This window comes from Erythrolamprus reginae, chromosome 10 (assembly GCF_031021105.1).
Source record: "Erythrolamprus reginae isolate rEryReg1 chromosome 10, rEryReg1.hap1, whole genome shotgun sequence".
NCBI lineage: Eukaryota > Metazoa > Chordata > Lepidosauria > Squamata > Dipsadidae > Erythrolamprus > Erythrolamprus reginae.
Window position 1 is genome coordinate 39,352,892 of NC_091959.1, and position 27,065 is coordinate 39,379,956.

The 27,065-nt window shown below is 43.7% G+C and overlaps 1 protein-coding gene across 1 annotated transcript in view; it reads left to right on the forward strand.

Moving 5' to 3' along the window:
* Positions 1-27,065, forward strand: part of FBRSL1 (fibrosin like 1) — a 499,240-nt gene that overhangs the window by 224,198 nt on the left and 247,977 nt on the right.

Consider the following 27,065-nt stretch of genomic DNA (forward strand, 5'->3'; position numbering starts at 1 on the left):
AGAGCACTTGTCTCCAAACAAACTGGTAAGTTGTACAAGCCCCTTATCAGTTCCGTGAAACTTAGCTTGCAGTTGTGAGGCAATTCACAGTCCTTCTTTTTTCACAAAGTGAAACACACTTTGCCCTGGTTTAGTTTCACAACAGGGAAAAATCAGCACACAAAAAGTCAGTAAAGCAGTCACGAAACACAACGATCAGATAATCCTCCACAATGGCCAAACCCACAGGCTGCTATTTATAGCAGCCTCACTAATCACCACAGCCCCACCCAACCACAGGTGGCCTCATTTTCTTTGATAATAATCTCTCAGTTGTTGCTGCCTATGCATCGCTCTACGCATGCCTGGCTGTATCATTAACTCTTGTTCTGAATCCAAGGAGGAGCTAGATAATTGATCTCCTTCTGGAGCTGTCTGCCCCATTCTCCTCCTCCCTGTCACTCATGTCTTCTTGGTCAGAGGAGCCTTCATCAGGGGGGGGAACAGGCCTGCAGCATGTGGATGTCTCCCCCACATCCACAGTCCTTGGGGCAGGAGCTGGGCCAGAGCTAACCACAACTCCCTCCATCCTGGAGTATCATTTCATTGAGTGTCTTTTCATCCCACGAATTTTGCATTACGGATTTTCCACATCAGCAAGAGCAACAACAAAAATATGTCAGCTTCTTTGTATCTTAATCAATAGTTAGCAGGCATTGGTGTTGGCCCAGCTCAACATTGAAAGCCGGGACCAGTCCAGGCAACCTGGAACAGACTCCAAAAACAGAAAGGACAATAATCAATGGGGAGTGAAAGTCCAACAAGAAGAGATTAATAGAATTGGGCACAATTAGCAATAGCAGTAGCACTATGGTTTGTATCCTGTGACAATCATTAAGTATTGCACCTCAAGATTCTTGACAAATGTATCTTTTCTTTTATATTATTATTATTATTATTATTATTATTATTATTATTATTATTTATTACCCTGTTTCCCCGATAGTAAGACACCCCCGATTGTAAGACGTATCGGGGGCTTCAGGGGGGTCGGCTAATATAAGCCATACCCCGAAAGTAAGACATATGTCTTACTTTCGGGGAAACACGGGGGTATTGCCGCCTCCCTCTCATCTAGCTGCGCACCGCCTCCTGCCCACTTCCACGCCGCCCCCCCTCCATACATCACCGCGTCTGCCGCCTCCGTCTGATCCAAATGAGCGCCGCCTCCTGCCCACGCCTGCGCCGTCCCCCTCTCCATACGTCGCCGCGTCTGCCACCTCCCTCTGATCTAAATGAGCGCCGCCTCCTGCCCACTTCCGCGCCGCCCTCCCTCCATACGTCACCGCGTCTAGATGTTAATTTTATGGTTAAAACAAAAAATTCGTCAATTTTTTTCCAATATAAGACATACCCCAAAAGTAAGACATAGTGGGGCTTTTGGGGATAAAAAGAAAGTAAGACACTGTCTTACTGTCGGGGAAACACGGTAGATTTGTATGCCGCCCCTTTCCGTAGACTCGGGGCGGCTCACAACACAATAAAAACAGTTTATAACAAATCTAATAATTTACAATTTAAAATATTAAAAAAACCCATTATTAAACAGACATACACACAAGCACACCATACATAAATTGTATAGGCCCGGGGGAGATATCTCAGTTCCCCCATGCCTGACGACAAAGGTGGGTTTTAAGGAGTTTGCGAAAGGCGAGGAGGGTAGGGGCAGTTCTAATCTCTGGGGGGAGCTGGTTCCAGAGAGTCAGGGCCACCACACAGAAGGCTCTTCCCCTGGGGCCCGCCAACCGACATTGTTTAGTTGATGGGACCCGGAGAAGGCCCACTCTGTGGGACCTAATTGGTCGCTGGGATTCGTGCGGCAGAAGGCGGTCTCGGAGATATTCTGGTCCACTGTCATGAAGGGCTTTAAAGGTCATAACCAACACTTTGAATTGTTACCAGAAATTGATCAGCAACCAATGCAGACTGCGGAGTGTTGGTGTAACATGGGCATACCTAGGGAAGCCCATGACTGCTCTCGCAGCTGCATTCTGCACGATCTGAAGTTACATACACAGAGAGCATATGCACCAAAGACAAATTCCTTGTGTGTCCCATTACACGTGGCCAATAAAGAATTCTATTGGATTCTGTTCTGTTCTATTCTGTTGTACTCTACTCTACTTTACTCCTAATTCTATTCTATTCTTGTTCTGTCCGGTTCGGTCTATTATCAGCAATTAAGCCCCAATGAAGACTCGGAATCCAAAGTAATATGTACAATAGTCTGTTTACAGAGCAGCATGCTGAAAACAGTGAGGAAATCAAAGGAATTTCACTTCGCCTGCCAAGAATCCAACGTTATCATCCCAACTGATAATGAATGTCCAAATGAAAGTCTTAAAGCCATTAATTCTTGGCATGAACAGATACTCACAAATGTTTCTCAAGACTAGATTTTGCAGGATTGCAGACAGAAAGCACTTTTGCTGTTATCTCTCTCTCTCTCTATTCAGAAAGGAACGTTGCAATTCTGCAACAAATTTCCCTTTTTCCTCCCCTTTTATGCTACCGGTGATATGTGATCTACGTTGCCGGAAATACTCCTGTCTCCCTCGCATTCTTCTGACTCTCGCGTCTAAAATGGGGTCCACCATAACTTTCTCTGACTCTGACACCATCAGAGCCAGGCCCCAACTCTCTCTCACCTTCATTGTCCGACTCCTCTGATAAAAACACTGACCTATGATTGCTCCCCCCCCCTCTGATGGACCCAGTTCATTCTCCTCAAACTCCATGACCAGAGGAGCCAGACTTGAGCCAGCCACAATAATTCAATTCTGTTCTGTTCTGTTCTGTTCCACTCTACTCTACTCTACTCTACATTGCAATACAATACAATACAATACACTATACTTTATTTATTTATTTATTTATTTATTTATTTATTTATTTATTTATTTATTTATTTATTAGATTTGTATGCCACCCCTCTCCGTAGACTCGGGGCGGCTCACAGCAACAATAAACAATATATAACAAATCTAATAATTTAAAAGAAACACTAAAAGCCCCATTATTAAAGCAAACATACACACAAACATACCATACATAATTGTATAGGCCCGGGGGAGATGTTTCAATTCCCCCATGCCTGACGGCAAAGGTGGGTTTTAAGGAGTTTACGAAAGGCGAGGAGGGTGGGGGCAGTTCTAATCTCTGGGGGGGAGCTGGTTCCCCATTCCCCACTCCATTCCACTCATAAGAACTTGTCTCTTTCTGTAGGCTAGCTTCTAATCAGGTTTTCTGCAAGTTTAATGAAGAATTGGGCAGCTTTACTCTGTTTGCATTTGCCTTTTAAATATTGGCCTATGAAAGTTGGCTGCACATGTGCAGTAGGCTTTGTACATGCACAGAGGGTTTTTTCCCAAGCCGCGGTGACCAGAGGACTGGTTTGGGAGCATGGACCACCGATCTTCACTGCCGGTTCGTCGACTGGCAGTAAATTTCCACTACCGGTTCTGAAGAACTGGTCCAAACTGGCAGCAGCCCAACTCTGCTTCCAGCTCTGTTATTCTGTTGTTCAGCTAGAGAGGACTTGCCTGATCCAAGAAGACTTTGTTGGCCAACGTAGTTGAATTTTGCAGAAGGGTCGCTCTTCCCAGTTGCTTTCAAAGTCCACTCCCCCCTATCCCCCACTTATGAATTTCTACCGCCCTCTTGAAAATTGGAGACCTTCAAAATACCTCCTGGGTCCACTAATCTATAGGCCGGTGCGTGTTTAAATCCCTGCACATTTTTATTTACTGATTTGGATTGCGTCGGGCCATAAACCAAGCTAATCTGGAAATTCTAATTAGGGCTTTGCATCTTCAAAGCTTTGCACAAATATTAGCTAATCTTATATTAATCACCCTGAATTTCAGGCTGACTGGCGCGTTCTCGGTGGCATGACATGCATTTCAACCTTTCACATTTAGAGCTGGGATGGTGGAAGCGCCACGGAAGTCTTTTGAAAATTGGTAGCATAATATAGAAGGTCTTCTTGAGATATTTCCAATCTTTTTCTTGGCATATTGGAATTAATTGGGTGATTTTGTCGTTTGTAAAACTTATTTGACCAATAGTTTGACCTATCTATTTATTTTTCATTTTTCCTTCCTTCCTTTCTTCCTTTCTCTTTTTCTTCCTTCCTTTCTCTTTTTTCTTTCTCCTCCCTTCCACCCTTCTTTCCTTCCTTCCTTCCTCTTTCTCTCTCTTCCTTTCTCTCTCTTTTTCTCTTTCTCCATCTATCTCATTCCTTCCTTTGTCTCTCTCTTTTTCTCCCTTCCTTTCTCCCTTTCTTTTTTCTTTCTCTTTTTCTCTTTCTCACTCTCTCTCTTTCTTTCCTTCCTACTTCCTGTGTCCCTTTGTCTTTTACCCCCTCTGTCTTTCTCTCTTTTCTGTCTTTCCTCTTTCCCTTCCTCCCTCTTTTCTCTTTTACACTTCTTTTATTTATTTATTTATTTATTTTGTCCAATGCATAATACACATTGAAGAGAAAGATATGTAATAATATAACTAAAGAAACGAATAGAAGAAAAGATATAAAAGTGTAGGTGAACATATTTGAAAGGAAGAAAAGATAAATGAGATAAGGAGAGACAATTGGACAGGGGACGGAAGGCACACTGGTGCACTTATTCACGCCCCTTACTGACCTCTAAGGAACCTGGAGAGGTCAATCATGGATAGTCTAAGGGAAAAATGTTGGGGGTTAGGGGTTGACACTACTGAGTCAGGTAATGAGTTCCACGCTTCGACAACTCGGTTGCTGAAGTCATATTTTTTACAGTCAAGTTTGGAGCGGTTAATATTAAGTTTGAATCTGTTGCGTGCTCCTGTGTTGTTGTGGTTGAAGCTAAAGTAGTCATTGACAGGTAGAACGTTGCAGCATATGATCTTGTGGGCAATACTTAGATCGTGTTTTAGGCAACGTAGTTCTTCCTTGGTTTATAAACAACTTCTTTTGACTAAGAAAACTATTCTGCCCACAATCATACTTAAGAAACTTTTTTGGGGGGGGGGGGTATCGGATTTTTGTTGTTTTTGGTAAAAGTTCATGGCATATTTCTTTTTGAGAACACTCTGGATGAAAACAGTTCTTATAAATAGGGCTAAATTTTACCAGTCATCAAATGCATCATGATTTCATTTTTTCCCGTTTCATCCAGAAAAACCAGCAGCACATTTATTTTTTAAAATGTACAAAAATGCACACAGAGTTAAGCTCCCGTTAGGCTTATTATATCTATGTCCTTAAAATAATAATTCTGTCCCCAACGTAGATGGCTTAAAGCTTTATCTCCTCCGATAAACATCATGAACCGTATTTATTTGATTAATGGATTTATAGGGCTGCCTAATTCAGACCGAATACAATAAAAACAAAGAATAAACAGGGGGGGGGAGACCTTAAAGAATATAATCAAAAATATGAAATAACAACCAGATGTGATAATTAAATAACTGAAAAAGGAACTTTTTTCTCGGCTGAGGTGTTTCCGGTCGTACGTACATCAGTCGATCCTGTAGATCGATTGGAGGTATATTGATTCAGATGTTAATTGGCTAACATGTTTTTCAAAGAGTTTTAAAAGGTTCTTAACAGGAGAAATTCTAAGAGCAACTGCTTTTAAGTTTCCTGGGCTACGGGGTTTTATGCTTGAGGGTTCTGTCCATTTTATGTCTTTGGCTATCTTGATGAGATAGCTTCTCATCAAGTAGGACACTCACAAGATCAAAAGAGTTAGGCTGCAGTTCAAAAAAGATTAATTACTCAGCCTGTACACAAGATTCTAATCATTTAAATTTTGACATTAGATTGACGCCAGATTGTCCATTTTAGATTGTCCATTTTAAGCCTTGTGATACGATAGAAACTTGAAGGGACTCTACTGTTGATACTGTGTTGTCTAGTATTGTAAGAGGTAGTACAGGATGGTTTCTCCTAAAATCTACCAAAATTTCAACAAAATTCAAGAGGAGTTGGATTTGGACCAGTCCTCAGAAAGGGGCGGCATATAAATTAATCCATCAATCCATCAAATAAATGAATACATAACTTTGTGGCTGTTCTGTCGGGCTCTCTGGTAGACTCCTCCTAAAAATTCACAAGTACAAATTTCTGACACACACACGTTTGAAAATTTAAAACGATGTTCTTTATAATGAAAATTCACTTAAACTAAACCCTCTTTTGGTATAGCAAAGAGCACTCGTCTCCAAACAAACTGGTAATTTGTACAAGTCCCTTATCAGTTCTGTGATACTTAGCTTGCAGCCGTGAGGCAATTCACAGTCCTTCTTCTTTCACAAAGTGAAACACACTTTGCTCTAGTTTAGTTTCAAAGCGGGGAAAAATCAGCACACAAAAGGTCAAAGTCAGTAAAGCAGTCACGAAACACAATGATCAGATAATCCTCCACAATGGGCAAACCCACAGGCTGCTATTTATAGCAGCCTCTCTAATTACCACAGCCCCACCCAACCACAGGTGGCCTCATTTTCTGATAATAATCTCTCAGTTGTTGTTACCTATGCATCGCTCTCCGCATGCGTGGCTGTATCATTAACTCTTGTTCTGAATCCAAGGAGGAGCTAGAGAATTGATCTCCTTCTGAGCTGTCTGCCACACTCTCCTCCTCCCTGTCACTCATGTCTTCTTGGTCAGAGGAGCCTTCATCAGCAGATTCCACCGAGGGCAAAACAGGCCTGCAGCATGTGGATGTCTCCCCCACATCCACAGTCCTTGGGGCAGGAGCTGGGCCAGAGCTGACCACAACAGTGGCAATGTAACCATTCTAAGGTAATAACTCACTCAACTCCCCCTTTCCCAGCTTTGCCTGCTCTTCTACAGACATCAATAAAATAACTATCGGGAATCTGTGCCGAACAGGACTGGTAGGATGAGGGTCACATTGAACCTCATGTCCAAAGGCCAAGCAAACTAGATCTAAGAGGAGAAGCTCAGGTGAGCTGGCAGTTCCCACCTAGGGTAATCCTTTGGGAGGGGGTGAAATCCTCCACGTCCCTGCCAGGCTCTTCCCGACCACGTTCATCGGCAGTCCCTGAGCGTTAAGCTGTCTGTCACTCCAGGGTTTTGGCTTGTAAAGCCACTGCAAACATGTTCCTCTGATGTTTTACGCTGATCAAACCTCTTGCCGCCCAGGTTTCCAACAGCGCTTGGCGCGGGTGAGATAACCACCCCATCCCTTAGGCGGTGAATATTCATCCTGGTTTCTTCTCTCCCACCTTCTCCCTCCCTCCCTCCCTGGCGACGGTTATTTCAGATCTCCCTTCATTTCTTTTGACAAGGAGAAAGACTATCTGGCCCTTCTTTCTCCCCCCACCCACCCCCGTTCATCAACTCGCTCCTCCTAATAACATCAAACAGTCCGATTCCACCGTTAAAGGCAAATTAAGTTCTCCTGTATATCAAATTAGCTCTCTGAGGGTGGCATGAGCTAAGTTTCTTTTATGTTTTAAGCCCTGGTCCTCTAATCTGTTTCTAATTCATTCTGTTCAGCAATTTTGCATTCCTGCTTCCGCAGCAGCAGCGGCAGCGGCCGGGCTGATTAATTCCTTCTCCTGACATCTGTATCTGCATCCCAGATTAAAACCAGCTCCGATATGGAGCCCATCATTAAGCGTTAAATATTCTTCCAAGGGTTCTTTAATTTGATTTAACATCAGTGGATCATTTAATACAGTGTCATTAATTCCCCGTTTTGAGGCAAGGGCGCATTCTGGCAACGCTCTTTAATCGCAAGATTATTGTGATATGATTTGAGGGATAATATATCAATTTTATATTATATTACATTACATTGCATCTATGTGTGTATGTCTGCATCTGTGTACGCACACATGCAATACACATGCCTGGCTGCCTTTGGAAGCCTTGTGAAGGTCACGTTGCTAAGGAAACAGGCATGATTTGTGGAATAATATGCATGCATACATACATACATAAGTGTGTCTGTGTCTGTGTGTGTGTTTGTGTGTGTGTACACACACAGGCTTTATAAAATATTACAAAGGCCACGTTGCTAAGGAAACAGGCATGATGATAATAATAATAATAGTAATAATAATAATTATTATTATTATTATTATTTATTGGATTTGTATGCCACCCCTCTCCGCAGACTCGGGGCGGCTAACAACAATAATAAACACAACATGGACAATCCAATAATAAAAACAACTAAAAACCCTTATTATAAAACCAAACATACACACAAACATACCATGCATAACTTGTAATGGCCTAGGGGGAAGGAATATCTTAACTCCCCCATGCCTGGCGGTATAAATGAGTCTTGAGTAGTTTACGAAAGACAGGGAGGGTGGGGGCAGATCTCATCTCCGGGGGGAGTTGGTTCCAGAGGGCCGGGGCCGCCACAGAGAAGGCTCTTCCCCTGGGGCCCGCCAAACGACATCGTTTAGTCGACGGGACCCGGAGAAGGCCAACTCTGTGGGACCTTATCGGTCGCTGGGATTCGTGCGGTAGCAGGTGGTTCCGGAGGTAATCTGGTCCATTGCCATGTAGGGCTTTAAAGGTCATGACCAACACTTTGAATTGTGACCGGAAACTGATCGGCAGCCAATGCAAGCCACGGAGTGTTGCAGAAACGTGGGCGAATCTTGGAAGTCCCACGATGGCTCTCGCTGCTGCGTTCTGCACAATCTGTAGAGAGCGTTGCAGTAATCGAACCTCGAGGTGATGATTTCTGGGGTAGTGTATACACACACACATACATATATACACCCACCCATCCATCGCTGCAACATAGATACTACTCCATTTCTGGAGACTCTTGGCCAATGGCAACCACCTCTTTTGAAGAACTTGTACCTCCTAGATTTTGATTTAAGATGGGTTGGCAAGACGGGTTTTGGAGCCTGACACTACCCCTTGTAAAAATAAGTCTCCTTGCCCATGATTTTGCATCCCATTCAACTCCCAAGAACCCCTCACTCTCCAGGGGACGGATGTGATGGTCATTCAGCCCATCAGTGACCTTTCCCAACCCACCTCCCTCTCCCAGTGACTCCTGTCAATAAGAGGTCTCTGCTCTGTGTCGCTTATGACAAAATTGAAAACGGTGTTTTACTGCGGCCGTAAAAGGGCCGGTGCTGCCCGAAGTACATTTTTTATACAACTCCATGAACTTTGTCATTGAAAACACGATAGCCTTGAATCGGAGAGCACGGCGGAAGGGCTGTATAATTTGATGACCTGTATTAATCAGCTGGAGTACAACGTATAAAACCAGTAAGGCATCGTTCTGACTGGAGCCAGATAGCCCTCTTGCGAATCCCAGGGAGATTTATTTTCCATCGTATCATGCATTCGACGGGTGAAATTATCTTAACTACCACTGGTAGGGATGTTTGGGTGCGTTTGCCTCCCGCCTTCACTTGGGTGGAGAAATCACAGCCACAGTTGTGAGAAAACTTCTTTCTTTCAGAATCTCTGCTTTGAAGAATGGACGGTGTTAGGTAGGTAGGTAGGTAGATAGGTAGGGGTAGTGATTTCTGAGGGGTAGTGATTTCTGACAGTCTCAAAATGGGTGAACAGTGCAGTCAGGCGGTAGGGAAAGCAAGTAGGATGCTTGGCTGCATAGCTAGAGGTATAACAAGCAGGAAGAGGGAGATTATGATCCCGCTATATAGAATGCTGGTGAGACCCCATTTGGAATACTGTGTTCAGTTCTGGAGACCTCACCTACAAAAAGATATTGACAAAATGGAACGGGTCCAAAGACGGGCTACAAGAATGGTGGAAGGTCTTAAGCATAAAACGTATCAGGAAAGACTTCATGAACTCAATCTGTATAGTCTGGAGGACAGAAGGAAAAGGGGGGACATGATCGAAACATTTAAATATGTTAAAGGGTTAAATAAGGTCCAGGAGGGAAGTATTTTTAATAGGAAAGTGAACACTAGAACAAGGGGACACAATCTGAAGTTAGTTCGGGGAAAGATCAAAAGCAACATGAGAAAATATTATTTTACTGAAAGAGTAGTAGATCCTTGGAACAAACTTCCAGCAGACGTGGTAGATAAATCCACAGTAACTGAATTTAAACATGCCTGGGATAAACATATATCCATCCTAAGATAAAATACAGGAAATAGTAAAAGGGCAGACTAGATGGACCAGGAGGTCTTTTTCTGCCGTCAGACTTCTATGTTTCTATGTTTCTATGTTAGTCCTTGTCTTTTATATGACCCACCTATATCGCCAGGCATGGGGGAATTGAGACATCTCCCCCAGGCTTTTTATAGTTTTATGTATGGAATGCGTGTGTTGCATGGTTTTTAAATGATGGGTTTTTAGATGCTTTTTTAATATTAGATTAGTATTTCTTACATTATTATTTACAGGCTCTGGTGCTAAGTAGTTAGACATTCTACTCCCCCTCTCCCCCCAAAAAGAACTCTGTTCCAACTGCCAGTTTCCTCACGTTCCTTTACCTCAGTTCAAACTGGCAAACGTTCCACTCCTTTACTGAGGAGCGGTCCGGGGCAATTTATCAAGCCCAATCGTAACTACTCATTAATTTTCAGGCTTTAAAGTGTCAATTTGTCAAGCCCGATCACATAATTACATCGGGGAAGCACAGGTATCCAGCTACTAGTATAATATATGTCTTCACGTTGCCCACAATTTCTAGAAGGGGCAGAGGTGGGATTGGGACCCTTAGTGAGAAAGAATTGCAAAAAGGGGTTTTTTTCCTGTTTTGTTTGTTTTTTTATATGGCTGGGTTTTTTTTTCCTCGGTTAGTTCCCAGCATCCCTGCAATGGGGGTTTTAGGTGAAGGAAACAGCAAAAGTTCATGTTTTCTATTGAATAATACATGCTGGGGAAGTCCCAAAACAGAGCTGTTTGATTGTTAGGGATTGCCGAGAAATATTATACGTACTCCACATGGAGTAGGAATAGATTCGTCTTTGTTTGTTTATTTATTTATTCAGTTTCAATACTGCCCATCTCAATCAGTGACTCAGGGCAGATTGCAATTCAATACAAATATATATCAATTTGTTCTTATCTATGTGTCTATTTCTATTTCACTACCTATCCTCTATCCTCCCTTCCTTTCGTCCATCCATCTACTTGTCTGTGTATCTATCTGTCTAGCTATTTTTCTATCTAGCTCTCAACTATCATCCATTCATTCATCCATCTATTTGCCAATCTATTTCTGTCTATCTGTCTCTCATCTTTCATCCATCCATCTATCCATCAGTCTGCTTGATTGTCAATATCTATCTACCCATCCATCCATCTATTCATCTATCGTTCTTCCATCCACCCATCAGTCAGTATATATCAGTCAGTATATTTCTCTTGGTCTATCTAGCTAGCTATCATATATCATCTGTCTATCCATCCATCATCCATTTGTCTGTCAATGTCTGTCTATCTGTCTACCTACCTATCCATTTATCGTCCGTCCAACCACCCATCCATTTGTCTATCAATCAGAATATTTCTCTTTGTCTGTCTAGCTAGCTATCATCTATCATTCATCCATCCATCCATTTCTTTGTCAGTGTGTCTGTCTGTCTGTCTATCTATCCACTTATCATCCTTCCATACATCCATATCTATCTGTATCTGTCTGTCTGTCCATCTTTCCATCCATCCATCCAACCAACCAACCAACCAACCAACCAACCAACCAACCAACCATGACTACCTCTGTAAACCATAACTGCATAAACCACAATTGTTCCAGAGTTTCTGCAAAAGCTTAATGACAAGACGGAGTTTGGCCCTTGATTTCTCCCAATCCTTTGTCCAGCTCTTCAATGTGTGGTGAACGTTTCCCATGTACACACACTGTTGTGTTTCTCTTGGGACAGATCTCCTCTGGTCATCTGTCCATTATTTTGTTTATTTGGGGTTTTTTTATGCTCAGTGACCACATTTGCTGATCCAAGGGACTGATTTCGGCATTCTTCCTTCCCTTCCCTTCCTTTTCCTCCCTTGCTCCTACCTTCTTGTTGCATGCATAGATGTCTCTCTTTCTCTCTCTCCCTCTCTCTCTCTTTCTCTCTCTCCCTCTCTCTCTCTCTCTCTCTCTCTCTCTCTCTCTCTCTGTGTGTTCCACATCCTCTCTTATTTCCGCCTGAATTCTTTTGCGACAGAAGCAAACGAAAATTACGGCAAGGTTTTTAAGGTCTGCTTTTCGCTTGTCATGTCCCGAACTTCTTCCAAGCAGGGAAAATGGCATCGCGTCTCCCAGAAAGCACCAGACACCTTGACTGTTGTCTTGTTAACAGCTTGTCAGAAAAACCTACATTTCAGCCTGGCTAAGTTTCTCTCTCTCTCTCTTTCTCTCTTTCTCTCTCTCTCACGCACACACACACCTACCCAACCACCACCTTGCTGGAAATTATGATTTTTACAGGTTCTGACATTTTCCTAAAGGGCCGCAGTTGCTCCGCACTGTTGTTTTCTCCACCCAGCTCACTTGGGGTATATATTCCGCATTTGCAGCAATGGAAGATCAGAGCAACGTTTTGATTCCTTGCCTTTCAACACGTTGTTTGAATTATTTAAGGTGTTTTGATGTCAGCCGGGGGAATTTATAACAAAGTCTTCCTAGCTTTTTTTATCTCACAGCGGCAACCACAACAGAAAAGGTGAAGTGGGCCTCCCCCCCCCTTGCCTCCCTTGCCTCCCCCCCCCAAATGCAAGCCGATCCCCCCACCACCCGTCTTCTCCTCCTCTTCCTCTTCCTCCTCCTCCTTTGCTTTTAATAGATCCTCGGTTTAACGTGTCCAGGGATTTCCTTTTATGTTCTACAGCTTGCCATGACTTCCAGCATTGCTGATTAATTTACGAAGATTAAGGAAAAGGGAAGCAGCGGCGGTGGACACACAAACACACACACTCGGGTGGTTGTGTGTGCATTGTGTGTGCATTGTGTGTGTGGGAGGGGGGAATGCAGCCAGTCCTTTAGGAATCGACCTTGATCTGAAAAGAGACTTTTTAAAAAAGTGTTTGAAAATGGGAAGAAAAGAAGGGAAGGGGAGAGGAGAGAGAGAGATTGAAAGCAGGAAAAAGGGAGAAAGACAGATTGAGGGAAATAGAGACTCGAAAGAGATTGAGAGTGAGAGAAAAGAGAAAAAGAGAGATTGGAAGAGAGAGAAAGAGAAAAATAGAAAGAGTGTGTTTGTGTGTGAGAGAGAGAGTAAGTGATTGAGAGAAAGATTGAAATCAGGAAAAAGGGGGAAAGACAGATTGAGAGAAATAGAGACTCGAAAGAGATTTAGAGTGAGAAAAAAGAGAAAAAGAGAGATTGGAAGAGAGAGAAAGAGAAAAATAGAGTGGGTATGTGAGAGAGAGAGAGAGAGAGAGAAAGTGATTGAGAGAGAGATTGAAAGCAGGAAAAAGAGAATGAGAGGAATAGAGGCTCAGAAAGAGATTGAGAGTGAGTGAGAAAAAAGGTAGAGAGATTGGAAGAGAGAGAAATAGAAAAATAGAAAGAGTGTGTGAGAGAGGGGGGAAAGAGAGAATGAAAGCAGGAAAAAGAGAAAGAGACAGGTTGAGAGGGAGATTGAAAAAAGAGATTGAGAGTGAGGAAAAGAAATGAGAAAGATTGAGAGAGTGAGAAAGAGATTGGAAGAGAGAGAGAGAGAGAGATGGCTAGGTGCTGTCCAAGGTGCTGGTCTTTAACAAAAGGCAACTCCAGGCGGCTTACAATCACTCAGTAAAAACACCTATATAAAACATTAAACAATAAATAGGGATATGAAATGATTTAAAAAAAAAAAAACCAATATGGAGAGGAAAGGGGCAAAATGCAGTCGAGATCTGATCTGATCTATTATCCATCTCCAAAATGGCACGTCCCCATTGGAGAGCCTCTGGCCAGTCGGCAGAGTCCAGGCCTTCTACTGTCCAAGATGCTAGTCCTCAAGAACCTGAATCCCTTCAATTTGTTGTCAGATTTATACACATCCGCCCCCTGCCCCCACCCCTAATCTGGCTAAGTGACTCTGGGCAGCTTACGGTACAAATATTAATATAATATTAGTCCTCTGTGTTTGGGTGGCATATGGTTTCTCCAAGACTCCACGGACTGCATTGGCTGCCCATTGGTTTCCGGACATAATTCGCTGCTACATCACTCAGCCTTAGGTGCTTGGGAAGCGCCCGACTGGTGATGAAATACAAAATCCAGCATAGTGATCTCATTTTCTGTGTTGTATTGACATAATAATAATAATAATAATAATAATAATAATAACAACAACAACAACAACAACACAACAACAATAATAATACTAAATACAACTAATAAATAAATAATAAATTAATTAATTAAAAACATTCAAACCCCCCCCCCAAGTTAAACCTGGGCTAAAGAACACTTCCATGAAGGGGGTGGGGGGGTGGGGGGATGCAAAACCAGGATGTAAAACCAATTGGGGAGATGGATCAAAACTAGAGGCATCATTGACCCTCCGAATTAAGGCAGCAGTGAAAGACCCCTTCATGCCCTTAGCAGTTGTAGTTGTGCAGGAGGAGAGGAGAAAGGGTTGTCTCCCTTTATACGCGTGGGTTGTGCTGACATATGCGGCCAAGTGAAAAATGGAAAGGGCGGAGGGGGGGGAGGTGGCTGTGCTAAAGGAAGGAAATTGCTGCCCTGGGGGCTCAATCTGTTTTTTTGCAGCTCTCTGCTTCCCCCATCGCCACACACACACATATACCTCCGGTCCCTTCCTTCCTTCATTCCTTCCATCAGGAGCCTGAGTGGAGTCTAGCTACGGGGAGGCCCTGGGTTTAATTTCATCAACCTGTCAAAGAGCTACTGAAGCCAGGAGTCTCAATCTCTCTCCCTCTCTCTCTCTCTCTCTCTCTTCCTTTCACCTGGGGCGAGTTCAAGTCAACATTACATTTCCCTCTTTCCCTTCCTCTCTTTCCCCTCGCCCTTCTCTCCAAACCTCTCAAACATCATCATCATCATTATTATTGTTAAATTAAATTATTAAATTATTAATTTTTCAAATTATTAAATTATTATCAATTATTAAATTATTATCAATTATTAAATTATTATCAATTATTAAATTATTATCAATTATTAAATTATTATTAAATTATTATTAAATTATTATTAAATTATTAAATTAATTATTAAATTATTAAATTAATTGTTAAATTATTAAATTATTGTTAAATTATTAATTTAATTATTTAATTATTAAATTAATTATTTAATTATTAAATTAATTATTAAATTATTAAATTAAATTATTGTTAAATTATTAAATTACTAAATTATTATTACTACTATCATCATCATCATCATCATCATCATCATTGTTAGCATTAGCATTATTATCATGAATTTGCAGCTTCCTGCAATAACACCAGGGGAACTGCAAAGAACTATGCTACTCAGAACATCGTATATTTTTAAGAAGATACTTGGTTGATACCTGGGACGCTGACAGCAACCTGTATCAATCACTAGCAGCAGTCAGTTGTACTTGTGACACTTTTTAAAATACCCCGTTGACTGAGTTTCCTGTGAAATGAATAAAAGAGATGATGATGATAATGATGATGATGGTGATGATGATGATGATGATGATGATGGGGGACTGACAACCTGTATCAACCATTAGCACCAGTCACGGGTATTTGTGACAGTTTTTAAAATTTTCAGTTGATCAAGTTTCCTGTTTAATGAATAAAAGGTAATAATAATAATAATAATAATAATAATAGCAACAACAACAAATAGCAGCCAAAAATTATTAATAAATAAAATTATTATTGTTATTAATAATATTATTAATGATGCACCTCTTGGCTGGTGCTTCTGTCTGTCTCCCTGAGCTGCCGAAGCAGCTCAGCCTTCGTTGCCAGCAGGAAGGAGGGGAAAGAAATGACCGGAGGGACCCAAAGCCGTGGCCAAATTGCGGCCATCAATCAGGGCTTCCCTCCAAGGAAGCTCGGCGATCGTGTGTTGTACCTTTTTCTTTCTTTTTTCCCTTTCCTAACAGTATGGGAAGGATGCATGATATGTGGAAGCTGCCCCAGGTCCCCACAGTCTCCTTTTATTTTTATTATTTTATTTTTCCTGACCGTTTGGCTCATGATGAAGCCGGCTGCCTTCCTCTCCCCCCCCCCCCCCCCCGGTCTTCCCAAAGCTCTGCAGACATGGTCTTCAACGTACAGTCCCGATTGAGCCTAGCCAGGTTCCTTCATTAAGTGGGGATGTTTGGGAAGTGGGGATGGCCCCATTTTAAGACCTGTCGGTCATTAAGGGAACCCCTGCGGTCGATGAATTAATAACCCGTTTGTTAAGTGAATCTGGCTCCCCCGGTGGACTTTGCTGGTTCCAGAAGGTCACAACAGGAGATATATGAAGGAGACTGGACAGCCCCTTGTCTGGAATGGGAGAGTCCAGGAGGTCAAACTTGATTTCATTGAAGGCCGCATCAGAGTTGGGTTTAACTTCCGGCTGGGTTGGCCATGGGCATTTAGACTTCCCTCCAATCCTTCCTCACTCCTCCCTGGATGTAACCCTTACAAAAATAAAGACTCACTTATTATATCCTTCCTTCCTTCCTTCCTTCCTTCCCTCTTCATTCTCCTCCCTGCCTTCCCCCCTTTACTCTTCCTTCCTTCCTCCCTCCCTTCCTCCCTCCCTTCCTTCTCTTCTTTTCCCTTCCCTCTTCATTCTCCCGCCTGCCTTCCTGCCTTCCTGTCTTTACTCCTTTCTTTCTTTTTCTTTCTTTCTTTCTTTCTTCCTTCCTTCCCTCTTCATTCTCCTCCCTGCCTTTCCCTCTTTACTCTTCCTTTCTTCCTTGCTCCCTCCCTCCCTCCCTTCTTTTCTTTTTCATTCCCTCTTCATTCTCCTTTCTGCCTTCCCCTCTTTACTCTTCCTTCCTTCCTTCCTCCCTCCCTCCCTTCTCTTCTTTTCCCTTCCCTCTTCATTCTCCTCCCTGCCTTTCCCTCTTTACTCTTCCTTCCTTCCTTGCTCCCTCCCTCCCTCCCTTCCTTCTCTTCTTTTCCCTTCCCTCTTCATTCTCCTTCCTGCCTTCCCCTCTTTGCTCTTTCTTTCTTTCTTTCTTCTTCCTTCCTTCCCATCTTCCCATCTTTTTTTCTTTCCATTTTCCCTTCCTCCTTCCCTGTCCCTTCTTGCACGTCCAAATACAAAATGAGAAACAATTCTCCCTAGCGGGTGGAGCTAACCTCCAAGAATGGGATGACACTTCAGCCAATGAAGACTGAGCCTGACAAATTGTATGTCTTCGTTCTCCTGCCTCCATTCTCCATTCTTTGACCCAGTCCTCAGGCAAGAAGCACCACGGGCAAGGTCCTTTGGTACTTCCAGAGTGGCCCCGCAGGCCAGATCTAAGCACCTCGTGGGCCAGACCTGGCCTGCAGGCCTTGACTTTGACACCCCCGGTGTATAGAGTATCCTACTTGAGAAGGGTGTTGGACTAGATGACCTCCAAGGTCCTTTCAATAGAATCATAGAGTTGGGATCTCTAGGGTCATTGGGTCCAACCCCTGATCAATGCAGGATTCATCATAGCATCCCAGAAAGATGACTGTCCAGTCCCTGTTTGAAGACCTCCAGTGAAGGCGAGCCCACCACCTTCTGTGCCAAACTGGTCCACTGGTTTATCACCCTTACTACCATTAGAAATTTTTTAGATATAGAAATATAGAAACATAGAAGACTGACGGCAGAAAAAGACCTCATGGTCCATCTAGTCTGCCCTTATACTATTTTCTGTATTTTATCTTAGGATGGATATATGTTTATCCCAGGCATGTTTAAATTCAGTTACTGTGGATTTATCTACCACGTCTGCTGGAAGTTTGTTCCAAGGATCTACTACTCTTTCAGTAAAATAATATTTTCTCATGTTGCTTTTGATCTTCCCCCCAACTAACTTCAAATTGTGTCCCCTTGTTCTTATGTTCACTTTCCTATTAAAAACACTTCCCTCCTGGACCTTATTTAACCCTTTAACATATTTAAATGTTTCGATCATGTCCCCCCTTTTCCTTCTGTCCTCCAGACTATGTAGATTGAGTTCATTAAGTCTTTCCTAATACGTTTTATGCTTAAGACCTTCCACCATTCTTGTAGCCCGTCTTTGGACCCGTTCAATTTTGTCAATATCTTTTTGTAGGTGAGGTCTCCAGAACTGAACACAGTACTCCAAATGTGGTCTCACCAGCGCTCTATATAAGGGGATCACAATCTCCCTCTTCCTGCTTGTTATACCTCTAGCTATGCAGCCAAGCATCCTAATTACTTTTCCTACCGGCCGACCACACTGCTCACCCATTTTGAGACTGTCAGAAATCACTTCCCCTAAATCCTTCTCTTCTGAAGTTTTTGCTAACACAGAACTGCCAATGCAATACTCAATAATGATGCAATAATGATATCTGGGTTTTGGCCTTTCCAACTCTCTCCCTTCTGTTCTCTTTTGAGTCTGGGCGCCTGAACTCTTCTTTATCTTGGTCTCCAAAAAGGTGCCTGGAAGGAGGCCTAAAATGACGGGTGCTTCATCTGGGGTCAAATACACCGAGGATTTTCTGTTGCCCGCTTCGGTCTCAGGGTGGTCCTTCTTATCTCAGCAGAGAACCGGGGTTTTTTCCTGCTTAGTGGTGCGGCTTGATGTACAGCTTTGAGCCGCTTAATAGCTCTCTCCCCTGGGTGGCAGGGAATGATGGATGCTGCCGTTGCCTCCTCTGGGCTCTTCTGGTTAAAGGATAATGGGCAAGGTGGCTCAGATGGAGGGAGGCCTCCGCAGGGCTTTGTAGGTAAATAAATGAGAGCGTCGCCCCCTCCATCACAGGGTTTTTTTTCAGTTTTGTTTTTTTGCCCGGGGGGGGGGGGGGGTTTCCTCCCACCTGATAATGAATGGCTGGGTTTTGGCCTGTCCCCGTAAACCAAACACAATCCCGTAAACTACCTAGAGACCCTTTCCATGGACAACCTCCAAACAGCCCCTCTTTGATAGAGATGGGTGGTTAAGAAATATAAAATAGAAATAAATAAGAAATAAATAAACTCCTTAATTCACTTGGCTTTTCTCTCTTTCCATCCCTCTGTTTTTCCTTCCTCCCTCCTTCCCTTCCCTTATTTTCTTTCTTCCTTCCTCCCTTTCTTTATTATTATTATTGTTGTTGTTGTTCTTATTATTATTATTATTATTATTATTATTATTATTATTATTAATTAGATTTGTATGCCGCCCCTCTCCAAGGACTCGGGGCGGCTCACAACAGCAATAAAAAAACAATATAACAATGGGACAAATCTAATAATAAAATATAAAACCCCCAACAATTAAAAAACCATACAGCACATACACACCAAACGTGAAATATAATAAGCCTGGGGGAGATGTCTGTTCTGTCTGGGTGCCCCCAGACTTCAACACCAAATGGAAAAAACAGCCAGACACGCTGGTACAAACAAAGGCACTTTATAGTTTGAAAAATAAACACAGAGAAAAACCTGTTCTTCCCAACAGGCAGGCTATGAGACTTCACAGCAGAGTCCTGACGGCCAGACAATACAGCAGACTTCTTGCTGGCACACCCACCACTGTAGAGAATAAGACCCACACCTTTTCCCCCCAAGGTTTCAGTATTCAAAGTCACAAACCAGAATTCCAAGACGCCAAAGATCACAGCCAAGTCCCAGGACTCCCAAAGATAATACTCCACAAGCCAGGAAGGGTGGGTCTGCCTTTTCAGCCTTTCCGGAGAGCACCACACCCAAACCCAGCTGTTGCCTCTTTAGTGCTGAAAGTACCTGGCTAATTGTCCCCTTCGTTGTGTTGCTCTTCTCTGCCGGAGATCGATTATTGCTTGTGCATTTTCATCTAAGGAATCCAGGCTGCTTGCTGGGGAGAGCTCCCTCTCGGGGGACTCTGGCTGTCCTCCCTCTCCCTCAGCCTGAGATTCCTCCTCCCCGTCTGCCTGAACCTCCTGTTCCTCATCCTCCCCCTCTGAGCAGGAAGCCGGCAGAGGATCAGCCGTTCCCTGAGGGGCCTCAGACGGAATCACAACAGATGTCTTAGTTCCCCCATGTCTGGCGATATAGGTGGGTCTTGTGTAACTTGGGAAAGACAAGGTGGGGGCCATTCTAATCTCCGGGGGGAGTTGATTCCAGAGGGCTGGGGCCACCACAGAGAAGGCTCTTCCCCTGGGGCCCGCCAAACGACATTGTTTGGTCGATGGGACCTGGAGAAGGCCAATTCTGTGGGACCTTATCGGCCTTCTTCTCTCCTCCCTCTCTCCTTCCTTCCTGCTTTTCTCTCCCCCTCCCTTCCTCTCTTCAACCTTTCTCCATTTTCTTTTTTGTTTTTCTCTTTCCTTCTTTTCTTTTCTTGATTTTATTTTCCTTCTTAAATTCCCTTTGCTGAATTCAGGATTAAATGTCATGACTTTTAGTGGGGAGTAAAACCCAGGCCAATGGAGATCTCCCTTCCTTCCCTTCCTTCCTTCCTTCCTTCTCTTCTCCCTCCCTCCTTCCTTCCTGCTTTTTTCTCCTTCTTCCTTCCTCCCTCCTCCATTTTCTTTTTTTTCCTTTTTCTCTTTCCTTCTTTTTTTTTCTTGTTTTCTTCTCCTTCTTAAATTTCCCTTCGCTGAATTCAGGATTAAATGTCATTACTTTTAGTGGGGAGTAAAAACCCAGGCCAATGAAGATCTCTCTTTCTTCCCTTCCTTCCTTCCCTCCCTCCTTCCTTCCTTCTTTCCTTCCTTTCTTCTCTCCTCCCTCCCTCCTTCATTCCTGCTTTTCTCTCCTTCTTCCTTCCTCTCTCCTCCATTTTCTTTTTTTTTCTTTTTCTCTTTCCTTCTTTTTTTTTCTTGTTTTCTTCTCCTTCTTAACCTTTGCTGAATTCAGGATTAAATGTCATTACTTTTAATGGGGAGTAAAAACCCAGGCCAGTGAAGATCTCCCTTCCTTCCTTCCTTCTTTCCTTCTTTCCTTCCTTTCTTCCCTCCTCCCTCCCTCCTTCCTTCCTGCTTTTCTCTCCTTCTTCCTTCCTCCCTCCTCCATTTTCTTTTTTTTTCTTTTTCTCTTTCCTTCTTTTTTCCCCTTGTTTTCTTTTCTTCTCCTTCTTAGATTTCCCTTTGCTGAATTCAGGATTAAACTTGTCATTACTTTTAGTGGGGAGTTAAAAACACAGGCCAATTAAGATCTTCTTTAGAAACATTTTTGGCAGAATTAAGAGGCAATTGGCACAGTTCTACCCTAATCCCTTTACAAGCCCTTATGAACAAAATACAATGGACTGTTTACAGATTTACTTATAAACCCGGGGAGCTTTAACAGCCTGGAGGAAAATTCAGGTAATTGAGGCCTTTGTCTTTCACAGCTGTCTGTCCTTGACATTCTTCAACTTTTCTTGAGCTGTGTATTTTGACAAAGGCTTTTGTCCCATTGTGGTTAAAAGACGGGAAGGAACTCTGCCCCCCCCCCCTACCTGCTTTCTTTTCCCCCTGCTAAATTCCTCCAGGGTTTGTATATCTTTAATCAGAAAGCAGCTATTTAGTTTTGGGGTTTTTTAAATCTTAGATGACATTAGGAAAACAACTAAAGCAAGACCTGAAAAAAGGGATGGGTCTCCCATTTTAAAATCTGTGTTTAAAAATTCAGTACCGTGCTTTTTGGATTCCAGAAAGTTTTCTAAATAAGGAAGGCCATTTATAGGTGACTGCAAACTGAGAATAAGAAATTATGAGTCGCCTTCCCAGAATTTAGCAGTCTGGGAAAGAAAAACAAATTTATTTATTTATTTATTTATTGGATTTGTATGCCGCCCCTTTCCAGAGACTCGGGGCAGCTAACAGCGACAATAAAACAGTGTACAATAGTAATTTGGTATTGATGATTAAAAATCAATTAATATAAAAACCAAACATACATACATACATACATACCATGCATAGAATTGTAAAGGCCTAGGGGGAAAGAGGATCTCAATTCCCCTATGCCTGGCGGCAGAGGTGGGTTTTAAGTTGTTTACGAAAGGCAAGGAGGGTGGGGGCAGTTCTAATCTCTGGGGGGAGTTGGTTCCAGAGGGCCGGGGCCGCCACAGAGAAGGCTCTTCCCCTGGGTCCCGCCAGGCGACATTGCTTAGTTGACGGGACCCGGAGAAGATCGACTCTGTGGGACCTAACTGGTCGCTGGGATTCGTGCAGCAGAACTATCAACCTTGCCTTAAAATCTGGCCTGCAAAGAATGGAGAAATGAACTATTTAATTGAGTAAGAGGTTTAAATGTACGAAAAATGGTTGCAGGAATAGAGTGTGTCTAGTCTTATGAAAAGAAGGGCTAGGGAAGACATAGCTGTCTTCCAATGTTTCAGGGGCTCCTAGAAAGACAAGGGGGTCAAAATATTTTCCAAAGTACCAAAAGGCAAAAGAAACAAAGGATGGAAACTAACCAAGGAGAGAAGCAACCTAAAACTAAGGAGACATTTCCTGATAGCGTTGTTCTGCTTGGGCCTACTTGGATCCAAGGGAAGAGCCTTCTCTGTGGCGGCCCCAACCCTTTGGAACCAGCTCCCCCCGGAGATTAGGATTGCACCCACCCTCCTTGCCTTTCGTAAACTTCTTAAGACCTGGCCTATATATTTTATGCATGGTATGTTTGAGTGTATGTTTTATTTTAAATAAGGGTTTTTTTAAATTTTTTAATTATTAGATTTGTTACCGTATATTGCTCTTATTATTGCTGTGAGCCGCCCCGAGTCTACGGAGAGAGGTGGCATACAAATCAAATCAAATAATTAATAAATAAATAAATAAATAAATAAATAAATAAATAAATAAATAAATAAATAGTGTGAACAGTTAATCAGTGGCAGTGGAGATTAGACAACCATTTGTCTGAAATGATATAAGACCTCCTGCTCGAGCAGGGGGTTGGACTAGACAACCTCCCGAGGTCCCTACCAACTCTATTATTCTATGCAATTTGCACCTTGCATAACAGACACACTTTGAAAGGAACTTAGACGCAGGTGAGCGTCTCTTTCCATTCTCCCGTGGAGCCTGGCTCCAAATTTCATTTCTCTCCTGGTTTGCCCTACCCCAAGGCCAATTCACAGCATGGGTGTTATTCTTGTGGTCAGTACGTGCCTTTGGATGATTCCAGAAGCAGTCCGGCGGATGCAGTGGTAATAACTGCTGACTCCGTCTCCCTAGGAAATTGATTGGCCTTTGGATCGGTTTTGATGGGAACCAGACTGTGCAATTGCTCTCCGAGGAGATTGAGGAAAGAGACCCTGGTAGTTCGGGATTTCTCTCCGGGGTTGGTGTTTTGACAACGCTACCTAACAGCGTATTGATTCATATCCTTTGGCTAAAATCCTCCAGCTGCAGAGATGGCTCTTTGGAGCAAGCAAGGACATTTGCATTCGATGGGGAACTTCCTACTTTAATGGAGAAAGGCCCCTGCTGTTCGGAGGTCATTTTCTCGCCCAGATAGCAATCCAAATAGCTCTGTTTTTACGCGGCGAGGTGGTAATGCCTCTCCCGTCTCCAACTACTCTGCTCTGCGCATCCCGAAGCATCCCAACCTGTGATTATCTTGCCATATGTACAGCTGAAAACATGGGCGGTTCATTTGCCAAGCTAGTAAGTGTGTTCAGTGTAAAATGACTCCCTGCCTTCCCTGCTTTACGGGTGGGGGGTTTTGAACACAGAGGTTTGGCTGCTTGAGGGACGCACAAATCCGAGCGACCGATAAGGCCCCACAGAGTTGGCCTTCTCCGGGTCCCATTTGACTAAGCAATGTTGTTTGGCGGGGCCCAGGGAAATATCCTTCTCTGTGGTGGGCCCCAGGGAAAGATCCTTCTCTGTGGTGGGCCCCAGGGAAAGATCCTTCTCTGTGGTGGGCCCCAGGGAAAGATCCTTCTTGGTGGTGGGCCCCAGGGAAAGATCCTTCTCTGTGGTGGGCCCCAGGGAAAGATCCTTCTCTGTGGCGGCCCCGGTCCTCTGGAATCAACTCCCCCTGGAGATCAGAAGAGCCCCCACCCTCCTTGCCTTTCGCAAGTGACTTAAGACCCACCTTTGTCGCCAGGCATGGGGTAACTGAGATACCCCTAAACACATATAGCTTTATGAATGGTATGATTGTATTGAATGGTTCTTAATGATGGGTTTTTTTAATGTTTCGTTTCTTTTTAAATATTGGATTTATATATTGCTGTGATTGTTGTCAGCCTCTCCGAGTCTACAAATCTAATAAATTATTATAAATTATTATTATTATTGCTATTGTTGTGGCCTGTCGGCCGCCGGCCCCTCCAGCCACCAAATCGGAGGAGGAGGAGGAGGAGGCGTGGGAGTCAGGGCCAAAATCAAAGCAACCTGAGAGCTCTGAGGGGGAAGAGGGGATGGAGCTGACAGAGAGAGACAGAGGCGAAGCCTGTCCTGTCCCTCAGCCCTCAGATGGAGAGTCAACAGCCTCCAGAGTGGCTGATGAGGTGAAGAGGAACAACTGGGTCCTGTGCCTGTTGTGTGGATGCACAGAAAGAAGAGGAGAGGAAAGCAGTGGAAATATATGGGCTGATCCTTGGGCTGGAAGAGCTAGTGAAGCCCCATCCTAGCTCTGGGGATAAAAAGCAGGGAATGGAGATGAATAGATGTGGTAGAGCCTGGACCGACTTGTTAGACTGTGTCGTTTGGTGGGACCCAGGGGAAGAGCCTTCTCTGTGGCGGCCCCGACCCTTTGGAACCAACTCCTCCCAGAGATTAGAATTGTCCCCACCCTCCTTGCCTTTTGTAAGCTTCTTAAAACCCACCTCTGCCATCAGGCATGGGGGAACTGAGATATTCTTTCCCCCTAGGCCTTACAATTTAAGCATGGCATGTTTGTATGTATGTTTGGTTTTATAATAAGGGTTTTTTAGTTGTTTTAGTATTGGATTGTTATATGCTGTATTTTATCACTGTTGTTTGCCGCCCAGAGTCTGCGGAGAGGGGCGGCATACAAATCCAATGAATGAATGAATGAATGAATGAATGAATGAATGAATGAGAGAGAGAGAGAGAGAGAGAGACTTTTTTGCCAGGGCTGTTGGGACCAATGTACCCTCTAATTTTTTTTCGGTGTGGGCGGAAAAGTATAGTGTCTGAGTGACAGTCCCTTTGGGACAGGGCGGCATAGAAGAATGAATAAATACATAAATAAATAAATAAATACATACATACATACATACATACATACATACATACATACATACATAAATAAGAAAAAAATCCCTTCTTTTTTATTAAAAGAAATTAATAATTTAAAAAAACCAAAATCCATTAAAACTAAATCAACCAGCAAAACCAAAAACATAACTATTAATAAAAACAGGTGAGGGCTGGGGGGGTTTTCTGTTATTATTTAAGTGCTTTTACCATATGCTTTAAATCAAGAGTCACTTCTCTCTCTGTTTTTCTCTCTTTCCTGTCATTCTCTGCCTCAATCATTTTCTCATTTCTCTTTTCTCCCCTTTTTTCTATCATTTCGCTCTATCTCTTCCTTCCACTCTTCTCTCTCTCTCTTCCTTCCTCTCATCTCTCTCTTGCTTTCTCTCTCTCTCCCTCTCTCCCCCCTCTTTCTCTCTCTTTTTCTCACTTTCCCTCTCGTTTTCTTTCTCTCTCACTCACTCTTTCTTGTTTTCTTTCTCACACTCTTTCTCTCTCTTGTTCTCTCTCTCTTGCTATCTCTTTCTCTTCCCCCCTTTCTCTCTCTCTCTTTCTCACTTTCTATCTTGCTGTCTGTTGCTCTCACTGTCTCTCGTTCTCTCTCCGTTCTTCTCAGCGGAGGCCGGCGAAGGTGATATTCAATGTCGGGGGGCGCGGGCGTTTGCGCGTGCTCCAAATCCCCCTGCTAGCCCCCCGGAACATTCAAAATAAGAAAAGCCTTCGCCGGCGAAGGCTTTTCTTATTTTGAATATTCCGAGCAGGCTAGCAGGGAGATAGGGAGCGCGCGCAACCGTTCGCGCGCCCCCGACATTGAATATCACCTTCGCCGACCTCCGCTGAGAGAATGCCTGCTCCGCCTCTCCTGCAATCCCCTTGCCGAGAGCCCGGGACGAAAGTGCTCTCGGCAAAGGTCAGACGGGCAGGGTGTGTGTTCCGGGTGTGGGAGGAGCCACGCCGAAAGGCAGGAGGCGGCGGAGGAGCAGAGGGGGCGGGCGGGGGGCAGCGCCGAAAGGCCGAGGGGCCGGAGGAACTGTGGGGAGGCAGGGGTGGCCGCGGCTCCCTTACCTTCTGCTGCCGGCGCCTCCCTGCCCCCCGCCCCCCCCCCCCCGCGGCTGGCATGGGGATGGGGAGCGCACGGCCGTGAAAAAGGCTGCGCAGGGGTGTATTTTGGGGCACGCGGGGGGGGCGCGTGCGCAGCTTTCAGGGAACGGTAGTTGGGAGTCCTAATAAAGAAATCTTTGAATTAACTTTAGAAGGTTTGTCGTGTTTTGGGAGCTGGGTCGGATCAGCTCTTTCCCTTGGACATAAGAGAAGTGCTTTTCAAATTGGCTGCTTTAGAACATAGAAAATATAATCAGGAAGGGACTTACTACTAGTTCACTCGTCCCCAACTTTCAGACTGTGGCCTATTCGGAACCGGGCCGCACAAGTGGAGTGGACTTCAATCCCCAGAATCTTCCATAGACATCTTAGTCCACTCACAGAGGTGGGCTGTTAAGGTGGAATGGTGATGTGTGAAACCATGCCGAAACGGGTGCACCTCCGTCTCCGCGCACGATTCCGCTACCTACACAGGTGCAGTAGCAGAATTGCACTGGACTCCGCTAGCACTCAAGTTGTGATACGAAATCCAGCATATAAATCTCATTTGCTGTGTACTACTGATTTTTGTGAAATAATAATAACAACAATAATAGTAATAATAGTAATAATAAACGATTTCTGCTACTTGTTCAGGTGAACCGGCTGAATACCACCTTCAATTTTCATTCTAGAAGAGAGGAAAAGTAGAGGATTTAGTAGTGAATTACACCTGGGT